Source organism: Onychostruthus taczanowskii, unplaced genomic scaffold (genome assembly GCF_017590055.1).
Source record: "Onychostruthus taczanowskii isolate IOZ18803 unplaced genomic scaffold, ASM1759005v1 scaffold9, whole genome shotgun sequence".
NCBI lineage: Eukaryota > Metazoa > Chordata > Aves > Passeriformes > Passeridae > Onychostruthus > Onychostruthus taczanowskii.
In genome coordinates, this window is record NW_024506993.1 from 4,094,036 (window position 1) to 4,110,097 (window position 16,062).

The window sequence follows — 16,062 nt, forward strand, 5'->3', positions numbered from 1 at the left end:
TGAAAATGCAGAGGATGTAAGTCTTTTGGGATCTTTGAAATTCCCAGCCCATTTTTGTGTGGATAACTGACTGCTGGGCAGCTGAGGTAAGGTCACCTGTCCTCAGCACCTTCAGGGCTCTGTCTTCTACACGTTGGATTAAATGGCAAAGTTTCTCTTGGCTTCAGCTGAGCAATATGAGGTTCCTACTGACCTCAGTTCAGCTTGGTTTAGAGCTGATTTTGATCCCACACCATTGCTAGCTTTGGCATGGAGCAAGCTACACTGTGTCATTTGTATTTTATTTGTGTTTGAAATACTGTCCTGGAAAACGAAAAATAATATTTCCATATCAGTTCATTCTTCTTGCGTTGGCTGGAGGATCCCACCCTGCCAGGACTCCTGACTCTTGTTTTCCAGCTCCTCTGTGTTCAGCACTGGACCTTCATTCCCATTCTGCCTTGTTTTCTCAGTGATGTCTCATATTCCCTCTGTTTTCTGTTTGCATCTTTGTTGTGCGGCAGGATCAGTAATAATAGTTAATAATTAGCAGCTCAATAGCACTCTTCACCTTCAAAGCAATTTTAGGCATTAAATCACTCAGTTCTCCTGGCGCTATTACAATATTGACTTGTTACTTCACCAGTGTCATTGAGGCAGCAAAAGCTGTGTTTTTATGGAGGCCAAAGTGGGGTCATTTTTTTTTTTTAGAGTATAAAATTGGCAAAAAATAAAATTTTCTCCTAGGCTGACACTTCGTTTGCCAAATTTCAGCATAGAGCCAATTTTTAAAGCTGAGTAATAAACACCTGAAAAGTTCTGGTTTATAATGGCAGTGCTGAGAAGCCATTAACTGAATGGCTCCACTATAACACAAGAAAACCCTTAAATTGTTGAAAAAAACCTGTAGAAACTGGACAGAGGCTTAGCAAATGTGAATTTTGCTGTGAGTCTGGAGCTGAGAGATACAAAGACAACCTGTGGAGACTGGTAGCACAGATCATTAGGTGTGTCCCTTGTCCATCCCAGGGAAAATGGTCCTTTCCCAGGTGTGTGATGGAGCAAGGCGAGCATCTTGTCCCAGGTGAGCATCTCTCCAGGTCTGTCAATCCACAGGGAGAAAGAAGGTGAGGAGGAGCAGTAGGGATGGAGCTCCAGGGGAGCAGAGAGCAAAACCTGGGACAACAGCGAAAGCCTGGAGCAAGGAAGGAGTTGAGGGATGCAAGGTGGCAGGGGGGATTTGGGAGGAGGAAATGCCATGGGGAGGGATGCAGGGTCAGGAGCCTGGGCAGCAGCAGGTGCTCTGGGGGCACTGGAGGGAGACCAGCAGGGTGGCACCAAGCCCTGGAGAAGCCCTGCTTGGCTTGTTCTCTCCTGGGCCTGTAGAGTGTATTTCTGCACAGATTTTCCTGGAAGTGAGGGCAGCTCTGCTTGCTTCTGCCTGTGACCTGCAGCTTGCTGGCAAACCTGGATGCAAATGCCACATCCCAGACGAGCATCCTGCGTGCAGATGGCCAGGTTCAAGGTATCAAAAGCCACCTCCCCAAGGCAGCACACACAGCCCGTGGCCCCTCTGCCCTTCCCAGCACAGGGAGGAAGCCAAGCTGTAAGAGCAATGTAGTAAAACAGCAAATTGACCAGTAAAAGAAATCAGTAAATGAAGGGAACAGCTATTAATATGCCAAGCCAAGATGTGTAATTATACCCTAGGACTTTTCCAAACTAATACATGTTAAAGGTGTAAACCTATTAAAGGAGAAATTTTTCTGTACAGGGAACTTACGTAGATAGAAGGATTTACACTGTATTTTATTCTTGTATTATAAGGTATAAGGAACATTTGAGCAAATCCAGTCATTCCTATTATTACAATATCATGCGTTTTTCATACCATTTTATGCAGTTCTTCAAAAACTTTGGCACTAATTCTCTTTATATTGTTAGGAATTTTCTTTTAAAAACAGAACTCTTTTTCTCAAATAGTTAATTAGATTTTGAACTTCAAATACAGTACTATTTTTTTTTCCTCCCAAGAATAGGGGTGTTAAATCCATTGTGCTGGCCAAATTACAGTTTGGATAGTTACATTCTCTCTGCTTAATCACCCTGCAATTTCAGTCGAGTGAAGGATTTGGTGCCTCAGGTGTCCTGAATTCCTTCAGGGCTCTGTGTGGTGAAGTTGCTGCCACCCTCCACCCCAGAAGTGGCTGTGTTTGAGGGCAGAGAATTTTTGTCTCCTTCCAGAGATCAATTTTTGTACTATTCCTCTCCTGTTACACAATTTGCAGCGAATTTGTGCTTTTCCAACCCAAAGTCTTTAGATTCATTTGAGGGATTTCTCTTGCTACAGGAAGCCAATTTTTTCGTCTTTAAGGGACTACAGAAAAATTATTTTATTTACTTGTTCATCTTTTGCTGTGATGGGTGCAGCAAAGGAGCAGGTCCTGGCTGCCACACCAGCAGCTCCAAGACCTGCTGCCTCTCAGCATCTTCTCTTTTCTTGTGGCTCAGGGTAGGGGAGGGGAAAGGATTGGAATAAGCAGCAGCTGGATTTGGATAGGAAATATTGATGGGTCGTAACCCTTGCTCACAGACAGGAGCTGTGTTTGCCTGGAGATGGGAAGCAGGAGGGAGGACCCTGTCCTTGAATTGTGTTTGGGCCAGTTTATTCAGAATGAAGGGATAGATCGTGGCACTGCGCTGTGAAGGGCTGGAGTGTAGTACAAAGGAAAAGCCCAGAGCACGCAGTGAGCCCTGCTCAGTGATGCACAAAGGACTCTGAGCCGGTGGGATGACCCCAAGGGATCGGGGAGCAAAGTCCTGTGGCTGGGCTGTTTGCTTAGCCAGCACGGCCGCCTGTGTCTCGCCCATGTGAAACCAGATGTGCACCATCCAAATGACTGACGTGGCCAAAGGCCAGGGGATGGCTGTGCTGAGGCTGGGGCTTCTCCTGCCCTGCAGTCTTGTTTTCCCAAAACAACAGCACCTCCTCCTCCCCTCCCATTCCCCATCCTGCCGGGCTTAGTGAGGGGTTGCTCCTGACCCAGAGGCAGCGAGGAGGAGGAGAAGCACGCTGTGGCATCACAGGGTGGTGGTCATGAGGACATGTCCTCACCAAGCCCTGCTTCCTAAAAAGCTCTTTTTCCATGTGCATTTGATTCCTGGAGTCACAGTGCTTTTTCTAGCAGGAGCAGAGATCCTAGTGCTGCTTCCAAACCCCATCTCTGTGTCACAGCTTTTCTGTGCATTCCTATCTAACCTCGAGGGCTGACTGAACACCTCTTTAAGAAATAATTTTGGTTGTTTTGTTGCATGTATCAACTTAACTGTTCTGCTTTTTCAAGAAGAGAAAAAGCTTTTCCCTTGGCTGCTTTCTTTAAAAAAATTAAAAATAGCTTTTGAACATTGGAAGAAATCTTGGAACTATGAGCCAGCTAAATAAACTGTATCATGAAACCTTGGGGACCACTGAAATAGGAACAGTGGCCCATTAGTGCTAAGAAGGTGTTTTATTGAAATATATTGAAAATACTCTGATACGTGTTCCCTACAGAGTGAGTGAAAAAGGATGATGCCCAGTGGTGATAGAAAGTGTTCTCACAGGAGTACCAGCATACAGAACTCAGCACTCTTGGACTGTGAGCATAATGGTCTGATAGGTGTTCTTACCTAAAGGGACCCACAGTTAACCGGTTTTATTTTAATTTATGTCTCTGGTGATACATTCGTGCGTGTAGGTTGGGTTGTTGTGGAAGCAGACCTAGGTTTTTAAAGAGGCTCCTTTGTGAGTGAGGTGAAGCATTAAGTCTCCTGATGAGAGAGGCAGATTACCAGGAGAGGGCAGTGCTTCCAGCAGTGCATTCCACACCAGCTCCAAACTGGGGTGATCCAGCCCAAAACACCCAGCTGGGGAGCCTGGGGTGGCTCCAGCCCTCCACCCGCCTGCCTGCCCTGCCACACCGGGCAGGAGATGATCTGGGGTGGCCAGGAGTTCACTGGTTAATACTTAACAGGCAAAAATGTCTTTGATTGACATTTGTTTTGTTGATGTTTCATTCTGTGGTTTTTTTTTCTTACCATGGCAACTTTAACATCACGACAAAACACCTACTTTTCCTCTTGGAGCCATCGCTGTTGTCATGCCCAGTGGGTTATTTTGGTAGACAGGGCTTGTTCTTTTCAAGTGGAGGTGTTCCCATCTCCTACCAGATACCACCTCCAGTCTTTCCTGTCCTAAGAAGGTTTTCTCTGTGTGAAGATTGTGTTTCAACCCATAGCAAAAAAAAAATTAAAATCGAGTTTTAGTGGAAACTGCAGCATTTCCTCTACTGTACATGACATAAATGTCATCTCACATAATTAAAGAAAGTAACTGAGAACAGTTAGTGGTGATTACCTCTCAATATATTGTGTACTTTGGGGCAGAAAAATAAATTATGAATAATGCCCAAGCATACGTGGAACAATTTGCACACTGTGTTGTGAGTGATGCAGACCTGCTGGTAGAAGAGTGTGCTAATAAATTTTACTTTGTGGCGGAAACAAGAGATTACAGTTTATTAGGAAAGGAGATGGCAATTTATTAAGATCAATCAAATATGAATGCACAGCAAAAATGATGCCATACTTATTTATTTATTTGTCTAGAAGCATGGGGGGAGCAATTATATAAAATTTGTTGTTTACCTGTGATGTTTGATTCATTATTAATATTTTTATGTTTAGAGGGAACCATAATTTTGCTGAAATGTCTTCCATAACTCCTGTACAATCATATTCATAACTCACCTGAATGTTGACACATCCTGCTGTGTATATATAAATTAACTAGTAACACTGGCATTATAAAATGATGCATTAAATGAAGATGTGAATGGTAATTTAAAGCATGCCATGAAGTGAAATTTAAACCATTGTACAACACTGAGGGGATTTAAAGAGCCTTGTTCATGCAGAATTTGCAGGGCCAGTAAGAAAAATGACAGTTTCACATCAAAAAACAGAAGAGTAACAGAGACACGAGAATTAGCAAAATGTTAATTGCTTTGGCGTTCTGTTTTGTTAGACACCATCAGCCTAAAAATCACATTTCTGCCTGAAGATATTTTACCATGAGGGCATTAGCTGAGATTATTAAAAATGACCCAAAAAACTGTTTACTTTGTCGTTTTTCTCAGCACTTTGTGGGTTGTAAGTTTCACTGTTTCCTGTTTAGTCAGTTGTTTTCCCCATTTGTTTTTGTAGGTCTTTCAAACAGCAACAAGGGAAAATGAAGCATTCTCAAAACAGGAAAATATGATTTAACCCCACAAAAATGGGCCTGGGGATCCAGGAGTGGGAATAGTATCCGAGATGGCCTTTTTCCCTCAGAACTGCAAACAGCAGTTTGGTTTTTAAGCAGCCCATGGCTCCAGTCCGAGTGCTGAGCAGCCTGGTTTGGCACTTGCCTGGGCCAGGCTTGGCGTGGCCCCGCTGGGCGGCTGGGCTCCTCTGTGCCACAGAAGCACTGGCACCTAAGTTCAGCTGAATTACTCCCAAATTTCTGTTTGGGAAGCAGGGCACAGGATTTGGCTCACTACCAGCTGCCAAGAGTGCAAAGTGGGACCTGTTTGGCCATGCCTGCCCAGGAGAATATCTCGAGGACTAAGTGCACATGTATTGCTGTTTTAGGTAGAAATTGCCTCGTATTAGGACTGGACATAAAATTGACTCATTTGGGGCAGGTTGACTCTGGTTAGAGAAGATTGTATTTTGTGGATGTCTTGTTTTCTTCCCTGCCCTGCAGGCAGCTGAGGCTTTTCTGTAGGCAAGTATAAGGTCTCTGCATGGATAGGTACCTGCAAAAGTGAATAAAGTGTACATGTAAAATAATGGCATAGCAAAATCATTTATTCCACTATACTTGTCATAACTCATGATCTATTCGTCTCACTTGGACCTTAGAGCGTAGTATCCAGTGATAATATTCTTTCAGCTAGGTGAAAGGTGCCACCACCTAATATGGATCAGATCCCATGGGCACACAGTGCCAAACAGCCATCTAGCCTGCCATGCTCTCTCCCAGTTATTTTTAATGTATTACTTTATGTGTTCTGTTTTGAATATCCCTGTCTGATGGTCTCTGTCTCTGATGACTCTTTGTAATTGAATGGAATTAAAGTGGGAGTTTATGGTTCTTCTTGATCTTTTAAAATATTTTGCTGGCTTAGAAATGCATTATATTTCATGGTGACCTTGCTTAACAAGTGCTACCATCTCTGTTACTAAGGCTGAAGTTTTTAGCCCGGAGCAGATGTTGGCTGAGCTTGCAGGTATGAAGCTTTTATATGAAAGGGTATAAAACGCTTTAAAAATACGGCTTGCAGGTTCTGTGGCCAGCACTCAGTGCTTAGGCAGCACCTTTCAATTTTCAGTGTTTTGCAAATATTGGTCTACAGAAGATCCTGAAACAAGTTGTATTATCCCCGTTTTGCAGATGAGGAGGCAGAGATGTCGAGGCCATTGACTGCCTTGAAATGGTGCAGGCCAGTGCAAAGCCAGGCCAGAAACACTGCAGACTGAGCTCTCAGAGAAAGAGGCATCCTCAACATCAGAGACATTAAAAAAGAATTAAAGCCAGCGAAATTCCTAGGTGACTTGCCCAAGGCTGGGGAGAATTGTCAGTGCCAGAGCCAGTACTGTGCTTTTGCTTCACATGTAGCTCTCACAGTTTTGGGCTTGCATCGACACATTACACTTTTTCTTTGCCCCTGGAAAGAAGAGAAATGCCTTGAGCAAAGTGGTAGGCTTCATAGAATCCCCTTTTTTTATAAATAGAGTAATGCACAGCTTGGCTCACAGGCGTGTGATGAATTGGTGACCAGGGCAGGAGGGCACTGGCCTTGGATTGAGCTGTGAGCCTGGATATGGTGATACTGGAAAATAAGAACTGATGATGTGAGAATAGGATTGAAGCTTGTCTGGGTGAGAAGTTCCTACTGAGGAAAACAAGATGGATCAAAAGATTTTCCAGCTAGGATCTGTAGAGCATTCCCTGATGATATGCAGAGACTGCCTGGGCATGCAGCCCCCTGCTCATTTTGGCTACAGAGTTGGTCAGGGTGTGTTAACACTCAGAGCCTTCCTAACGCTGCTCCTTCGCTGTCGGGGCTGCTGGGAACGCTGCCACAGCAACTCTCTGAGAAATACAGCAGGAAGGAGGAGGTGGTCCACAAGAGAACTGTTGAAAAGTTTAAGTCTGTGTATTCTGTCGTGTATTTCCCAAAGCAATCCAAGTTCCTCGAGATTACTTTGAAGTCCAGGACAGGAAGGATTTCTCTTAAGCACAGGTGATAATTATTACTAGAGTGTTGCGTGCTTTATGGTTTATGTTATTGCTGAGCTCCCAGTGTGTCGGGGGCTGTGTGTGTATGTGTGTGCTTAACTCTGCACAGATACAACATGGATAAATCCTGGCTGTTCCCATGCCCTGTCTGTGCTGACCCGCTCAGGGTGTCCGTGCCCCTTTAAGAGGCAGGCACTTTCTGATTCATATAGGCTGTTTCTGGCAGATTTAGGGTCTTGCAAAAGATGCCCTTAGTCCCTTATTAAATATTCATAAGAGGGTGGGGTCACATTTTTGTGACCTGAAAAAAATCCCATTAATAAATTTGTTATCTGACACGAAAACACTTTAGGGTGGAAAGCAATCCGTATCGCATCCCATTTAACATCAGATCACAACTTGTCAGTAAATTGGGTCCTTTGTCTTTGCTTCTTGTGAGGTTCTTCAGCAGCATCACTAATGGGGCTATTGTCTGACAGCCCCGACTCCTGCAAATAACGGGAGGTTCTGCTGGGAACGGTGTAGGGCAGCTTCTGTCAGCTCTTGTGCTCGCACATGAAGTAACTGAGGAGTTACTCTCTGCATCAATTTTGTCTTCAGAAACTATGTGAAAAGGTAAAAAAACTGTAATTGAAATAGGGGGGAGAGGTTTTACCAAATATTGCTGCCTGAGATGAAGTAGCTGGACTCGATCTCTGTGGGATCTAACTCAGCATATGCTATGGATGGGAGCTTTTTGGGGAGGGGAAAACAGGGCACCAGGTCTGTGACAATCCCTGGGTTAGAGAGAGCGCACGAACAGGGGGTCGAGTTTGGGTGAAGTCTGGACAAGCATTTCTTGGAGCTCGCCCGCCTGAGTTTGTGAAGCTTATTCTGAGTGAGGCGTACCCCACGTTTGAGAGGTGCCCCAGACCCAAACACAGCGGCTTTGGGTGCCCGGTGCTCGAGGGCTCGGCTGCCGTGGATGTCCCCGGGCAGGGCTGGCACGGGGACACGGCTACCGCTGGTCCCCCAGGCGCGGCCGAGGGAAGAAGGGGAGATGCTCCCCTCCGCAGGCCGGGCGCTCTGCCCCTTTTTGGTGCAAACTCCCGTCAGAAGCACCTTGTGTTTGTTCCTTTATTATTCTCAGTTCTATTTTCCGATACCGAAATCCCGGGGTTGTGTGGCAGAGCTGTCGGGCAGACAGCAGGAGAGCGACAGCCACTTTCCGCGGGAGACCAGAAAGTTGCGTGGCGGGCAGGCGGCTCCCCCGGAGCGCCTCGAGCGCGCTGTGCCGGCGCTTTCCCCCGCCCCGCGGCCGCGCCGGGGTCCGGGGGGGTGTCCAGCCGGCGGTGCCCGGGCGGGGGGCGGGCCGCCAGCCCGCTCCATGGCCCGGCGCGCCGCACGCCGCCCGCCGCCGCCCAGGTGGGTGCCCCGCGGGGGGATCGGGGGCGGGAGGCCCGCGCAAAGTGGCGGAAAGAGCCGCGGCGGCCTGGAGGAGCCGCGCGGTCCCGGTTCCTCCGCGGGAGGAGGAGGAGGAGGGAGGGAGGTAGGGAGGGACAGCGTGTGCGCCCCGCAACTCGGCGTGGGTTTTTAGAAGTGATGAGCGGAGCGTGTCGCCTGGCGCCTGTCGTGACAGTCGCGGGTGCGCGTAGCCGGGCGGGCTGTGCCGCAGCGCTGGAGTTGGGAAGAGCGAGGAAAGAGGGAAAGTGCACGGAGCCGGATAAAACACAGTGTCAGGTTTAAATGTCAGGAACCGGGATCGCTGAATGGATTCGCCAGTCAATTTACCGGGGGGAAATTGAGTGAGCTTTGTTTTTGACATTGACTGGTGCTGTGAACCCCGGCGAAATGGATGTAACGGGATCGCGGCGCAGCCGGGCTCGGTGTCAGCGTTGCAGTGCGAGTGAGCTGAAATTTCGAGGGTGGTGGTGGCGGGGAGGAGGGAACCCTTAGGAAGTGGGTGGTAAGTTTAGAGCAAAGTGCATATACACTCTTCCTCTCTGCAATTAACTCCTTCAAAGCCAGCTTGTTTCCGAAGGCGGTGAGAGTTGTGTCCTTGTGCTGGCTGGCAGGGAAAAGCCCCTCGGTAACGCGACACGGTCCTCTCGGTGCGTGTGCCGCCGTTCGACACGCTACCATTTCATATTTTTAAATAAAAACAAGTTTGGTGGCAGGAAGTGTGAATCATTCAGGGTGACCAAGATCTGTTTATGAAAACCAAACGGTTGGATTTATTCTAGCAGTGAGTGTTGAGTTGTGAACTACAATAAATCGCTGAAGTTTATTTCTAATAAAAAGCGACTTGCATACGCTAGTTTGCCTTTTTATAAATAAACTTAAATGTTGAAATCTTTTCTTTTATTTGGGTCACAGCTGATTCTCATGCCTGATGCTCCCGGGCCCAATCCTGGAATGCCTTGTGCATGTGCAGTAGCTGTAGTAGGCGAGGAGGCTCCTTGCCCTCCTCTCCCCCCGGAGCTGTAAGCACCCTGCCTGCTAAATTATTTTTTTACCAGATCGAACCCCTCGTAAGTGTGCTTAATGTGCGGAGCTTTCAGGCATCTCGCACATCTTTTACACCAAGCTGAAAGGCATTTCTGTTTGCTTCTAAAAGTCACGGCTACAACACATGTGCACATGTGCGTATGTCATTAGAGTGTGCTTCTGTCTGGTAAAGAAATGGCTTTTGTTGATTGTATATTTATTGTAGTAGCAGCCTAGGAAGTCTCTAAAAGCAGGCTCTGTCCTCTCCTCGCAGCCAGCGGAAAATGTGCTGTCAGAGGGTTTTCAGTGATCTCCTGTGGCTACGTCCAAAAAATTTCATTGATAAGGCTGCAGAGATGAAACCCGAGTCCTGCCTGAACAGAGTAGCTGCCTTGGCCTAGACTGTGATAGAGCTGAACTGCAAACTGATTGGTCTGACACTTTATAATCAAAGTTGATTTATTGTTCATTAGTAGTGCATTAGCCCTTTCAGGCAAGACAGTTATTTGTGTAGTGGCCTGTCAAACAAAAGACCGCTAGCACCTGTCATTTCTAAACCATGAGATAAGCAAGCAGATATTAAGATAATGCAAATAGGAATACAGTGGAATGAGGTAAAGTTCTAGCAATTTCTCTGTAAGAAATATTGTTTTATTTAACGTGCTCATGCTTAGCAAATAGAGGAACTGGATTATACAGTGGAGGGGTTCCCCTGCACCAGGACCGTCAGGAGGAGAAGGCGCTGGGAATGAGCTGGGCGTCCGTGGCTGGTGGTTTCAGAGCACCTCGGAGGTGAGGGGGTAGTTGGGGCAGATAATGAACTGGGGAAAGCCAGTCACTGATACAGAAGGAAGATGTAAATGCTGTTTTGTAGCCTTAATTTAATTTTGTTTGATTTTGGTTTTCGTGTGAGAGCAAGACTGAGGCACTTTTTGTGCTTTTTTCCGTGACTCCTTCCTCCTCTTCCCAATGGACAGATGTCATAAAAGGATGCTCTTACTGGCAGGGGTTAATTATATGAAAACTTGATGACATCACAGCAGAGCTGTGAGAATGTCAAAATACATCTGCTGCCATATTCAGACATATTGCTCTCCCTCCTCTCCCCCTATATCAGCTCCCCTCCCCTCTCAAAAGGGAATGATCTCATGACATAAAACAGAAAACAACACAAGTGTCAAAAGAAAACAAAATTAGTGAACTTTTGTCTGCCACCATAGAAACGAGGATTAACTTATGTTATTCCAGAGCATGGAATGGAGACTATCTGCATGAGGATATATAGTGTATTGTCTTCTGTGAATTTTCATTTGACAGGGATTTTGGAGGCTGTGATCTTAATTAAATCTCAACTGACTCAAATAATGCATCTAAAGGCATGCAGTGTTGCGTAACCTTGCTGAGTTGGTAAACCATAAATCATCAGAAAGCTTATGATAGGAAGGGCTGCTTTGAAATTTTTTTTGTTTGCTACAGTTGGTTTGTTTTTTTTTCTGAGGCTTGTTTAACATTCACTTTACTGTGCTTTGCCATTGTGCCCTCCCTTTTCTAAGCACTGTTATTTTTGCTTTAAAAGAAAAAAAAAACTCAGAGACATGCTCTGACCAGTCACTCAGCTGAACTAAAGAGAAGTCATAAATACAATGGGATTGACAGGGAAGAAATAAAATCCCTGCGCTGTTTTTGCAGGGACCTCAGTGCTCAGAGGAAGGTGTGGGTGCCTCACGTTCTTCTGGGGCTGGATGAGCCCTGCACACATTTTAGAAGTGTAGCTCTTAACCCCACGCTGAAATTGGTGCTGGGGTGTGAACAGTGATCAGACCCCACGGTAGAGGGGTCACAGATGGATGATTGCACTGATGGACGGTGGGCTCTGATGTCCGCGCGAGTTGAGTTGGTTTTAGTTGTGTGCAAGGAAGAAAAGGGTTGCAACAGTTGTGTGGAGAAGGATGAAATGGATTTTTAGGCATTGAAAGCGAGGTAGGGCAGTCAGAGTGATTTCTTATGCACCATTTTAACCTGACAGTGCTCAAGCACCCTTGTTGCTTGAGAATGAAGTTGTTTTTTAAATCCTGAAATTATGATTTCAGTGCAAAATGCCTTGGTTTCTGTGTCTGTGATTACATGCTCCGGCAGCTGAAGAAAGGTAAGGGGAGAAGGATTTTTACATTCAGAACTTTAAGGAGTTTCAAAAGCTCCTGTGCTTTTCTGCGCTGTATTTCTTAGTCTTTTCAGAGCTGCTGTAGACAAACATGAGCTGGGAGGACACAGCACTTGGATTTACTTTCTGTAAAGGTTTCTCAGTAGCAGGATAACTTACTCGATGTTGTTTTTCTCCCCTCTTTGCTAGGGAAAAGCGGTAGCAGGGGTAGTTTTATCAACACCTGCAGAACTAGATTGTGGGAAAGTCCTGACACCATCAGCTAAATTTGTTATTGTTTGGTGAAAGGCTTGGCTGGTTTTAAGCAGTTTGTTTGTTTTATTGAAAGCAGAACTGCATTACTGGAAACTACTTTGCTGTAGTTCAGTTGAAATGTTCTGTCCTGTTTTGTTTTTATAAGGTGCTTACTTGTTCAGCTTCGCTTTCCAGTTAAAAGGAAAGGGAAAAAAAATCCACCATATACTCATCTGCAGATTGAAGTGGCTGTGTAGAGATTGGGAGGGAAGCAGCACTGGCAAATATCTCTGCCCCAGCCTTTTTTTCTTCTTCTTTTTTTTTTTTTTTCTTTTTAACCTTTCCAGTGCGGTTTCCTGCGCTAGCAGGAGGATCTGTAGTCTGTATTGAAGTTGAATGAATGTTATAGAACCCAGACTGAATATTGAACAAATAAGTGGAATTGCTAATTGTTCTGTGCACTAGTTTCGGACGGATTTGCCTTCATTGATTAGGTAAGATGCTCTGTTATTTGGGAGGGACAACAACCCCTCCTCCCCAAACTGACAACGGGTTTTAATTTTTAAGCTTTATCTTGCCCTTAAATCTGAAACATCATTGTTCAAATAACTGAGAACAAGGTAAACCAACAACATCAAAAAGGTCGGCTTCTGTGATTTCTCAAGGGCTTGTTATTTTGTACTTTCCAATTCTATTTGATGTCTTGACAAAACAAGATGACACAAGGGAGAATACATTAAATTTTGATTTTCGTCTAACCTGTTACAGTAGTGGCAGCTTAATTTCTTTTACTTTTTACCGAAGACGGCTTTTTGCACAATTACTCTAATTGCCACGCCACTTTATGAGAAGGTTTCTTTGCGGGTTTCCCATTTGCCTTGATTTTGCGAGGCATTTTTTTGAACGTGCTTTGACCTTTAACACGGCGAGCTGGCTGGTTGGAGTGCGTCTTCATTAGAAGTAAATCAGTGAATGGCAAAATTGTCAAAGAAGCAACTGATGTTTTCTCATTAGAATCTAATTTGCACCGTTGTGCTTAGCTGTGATGTTCAGCTGTAGGTGTCTGCCATAGGTGTGAAAACCTGCACATTTTTAAGCAAATAAAGTTTACAACTGTTATCAAGGCGTCACTTGGAACCACAGTGGCAAAGCCAACCCGAGTGTTTAAGCAGAGCTCTGGTTTGTGTGGGAAATAAACAGCATGATTTAACCAGGTGGATTTTTTTTCAAGAATCAGTAATTTTTTTTTCAACTGGCCACGACAATGTACGTCATCTCAAATGCCCTGGGTTTGAAGAGCAGGCAGCTATGGATTTGATTCTTGCAGGAGAAAATAGCCAGGGATGTGGAGACGGCTCATCCTTCCTAGAAATCTGTTGGGACTTGCAGTTCTTTAAAATCTGCCCTAAGAAAAAAAAAAAAAAAAAAAGAAAAAAGCCTCTCTGTATAACACTTCCCTTTCAGTCACATGAAATTCTGGGCATATTAAATGTTGCTGGTTCCAGCGTGGTCTTTTATTATTTAATTAAGCTCTCCATAATGTATGTATGAATTAATACACAAATGTAAGGAGTCTGACACCATGATCATTCTCAGTATATTAAGGGTGTTTGGGAGAGAGGGTTTCAAGGGGTTTTCAAGGGCTTTAGGGGTATTGTAGATGTTTCTAAGCAGGATTGCTTTTGGTTTATTTGAGGCTTTTTTGGCAGAATATGTTGATCTAACATTTCCCTTCCTAAACTCTGGAAAAAATTGCAGGGTTTTTTTCCCTTTTTTTTTTTTTTTTTTAAAGTTTTAAATGGAATCATTATAAAATCACCACTGTTTCGAACCATGTACAGCAGGTTATATAATTTTTCCTTTCATGCTAGAGATGGAAACAAAAATGGTAACTTTTTAAAATGTGAAAAATTATGATGGTAATCTCAAGTTTAAAATCTCACTCGTCTTTTTAAAGGGGTATTTGGATATGTGTGTGTATGTTCTGATTTAGTCTCTACTTGACAAATGTTAGATGTAGAAAGGATTTAATTTATGTAAACTTTATATTTTTATGCAAATTAAATGGGTATTTATTATAGCAGAAACAATTATCCTGGCACTTAGTGAGAAACCTGGTATGCATGAGAAGTGGAAGATAAGATCAGATGTTTCATTCTGTAAACAAATACGAAAATATTCCCGTTTTTCCTCAGCTAGAAGAGAATGCAGAAAACAGCAGACATCCTGACATGCCAGGGAATGTCAGCATAGCCCATCTTTTTACTTTCTGTGGGTCAGAAGTAGATCTTCACTCCTGATAAAATACGATAAACAAAATTATAATAATAAAATGCTAATTTAATTTTGAGGAGGTTTTTTCCATCTTACAGTAGGGAGTTGTATTGTTACAGAGAGCACAGTTATGCTAATGACAGACTACTTAGCTGATTTTACATTAATATAATAAACATTACCTGTCTTAATGTGCTGTGCTGTATTGTGGCAAAAGAACTAAGTCTAAAAGTGAGATTCCATTTCGCATAATGAACCAGCACTGCAGTTCCTGCGTGAATAATTCTGACAGTGGAGTTCTGTGTTGGGATTTTGGAGGATGAAATATTGTGTTGGAAATGTTTTAGTCTCAGGATGGAAGCAGGTCCTGCCTGCCTTCAGCACTTCTTCTTTTGTGGGGTTCTGCTCTGGCTTGTGGCATCGTGCCTCTCTGCTTGCCAGGGTGTCAGTGCTTTATCTTCTTTTGTTTTGCATTGTTTTGCTTGATTGTTTTTTTTTTATATTTTAAATATACTGCATTTAATATCTTGCTAGTAGGACAGCTCAAGTTCATTGTTTGGTTTTGCCTGGTCGTAGCTATTTTTACTGTAGTTCGGTATTTTTAACTGTTCCTCAGCGACTTGTTCTTTTCTGTGTTCAGCTGTTTTGCTCCGTTTAACTTTTATCACAAAATCTTTAACCGAAGAATTGCTGTTTGGAAATCCAAGGTGCCTGGTATGAGGGCTGGCTGAAATCAAGTTCGAATATCATAGATTGCAGGAGAAAAGGATTTTCTGGCAGAGTTATTCTTTATGAATTAAGGAAATCCTCCCCATCTTCCATGCATGCCTGCTGACAGTTAACAGGACTCCAGCCGTATCCAGCATCGGAGGCACGGGGTGTGAAAATGGCATTCTTCTTTTTTCATTTTTTTTTTTCCTTCATACAAGATTAAACTACTTGAAATTATTTAGCTAGTATTTAATTATATTAATATCACCAAAAATGAGGGAATGGAGATGATTAAATAGGACTAAATCATTTTCATCCCTATGACCCTTGTCTGGGTTGTGTGGAGGAGTGACAAATGCATCCCTGCTGTAATTCCGTGGGGAAGTTAAAGGGGAGCTTGGCCCAAGTTTGTGGAAGTTTCCCTTGGTCAGTCTTGCCAAAATAGGGCGTTTTTAGGGCTTGAAATGGGAGGGTCTCAGAGGGGACTGTGGGGCCGGGAGGGCTTTGGGGGATGCAGAGGATCAGAGGCAAAAACCTGGGAGAAACAGAAACAGTGAGCGAAGACAATTGTGAGTATTAAAGACATTTTTTGCCGTTGATGGTATTAGCATGTCAGCAGGTCCATACTAGCACAGCTCCCAAAGCCAAATTGCAGCTGTATTTTTACCTTTGCTGCCAGGTTTACATGCAGCTGGGTATCTACCACACCCTATTGTTATCAGTCAACAATACCAAAAGTAGTTCATTAATCATATCAATAACAACAATCATGTTTCAAGTGCAAAATAGAAATAAACAACTTGAAAGAAAAAATAAAAGATTGATTTCTTCTCTGCATGCTAACTTAGCATTCTTTAAATATATCTGCCAGTAGTTTAATTTGAACTTCAACTCCCTGAAGGCAGTAAGACAG

The 16,062-nt window shown here is 44.1% G+C and overlaps 1 protein-coding gene across 4 annotated transcripts in view; it reads left to right on the forward strand.

Moving 5' to 3' along the window:
- The window catches only part of FOXP1 (forkhead box P1), a 376,461-nt gene that overhangs the window by 282,140 nt on the left and 78,259 nt on the right, over window positions 1–16,062 (forward strand). Inside the window, exon 1 of one of the 4 annotated variants that reach the window (XM_041425695.1) lies at window positions 8,669–8,707. The exons of 2 other annotated variants lie outside the window; for them this stretch is intronic. The gene's annotated coding sequence lies outside the window, so the exon portion shown is untranslated. Of the gene's footprint in view, window positions 1–8,668; window positions 8,708–10,474; window positions 10,562–16,062 lie in introns of those variants that run through there. One more of the 4 variants, XM_041425696.1, reaches the window with a different exon arrangement.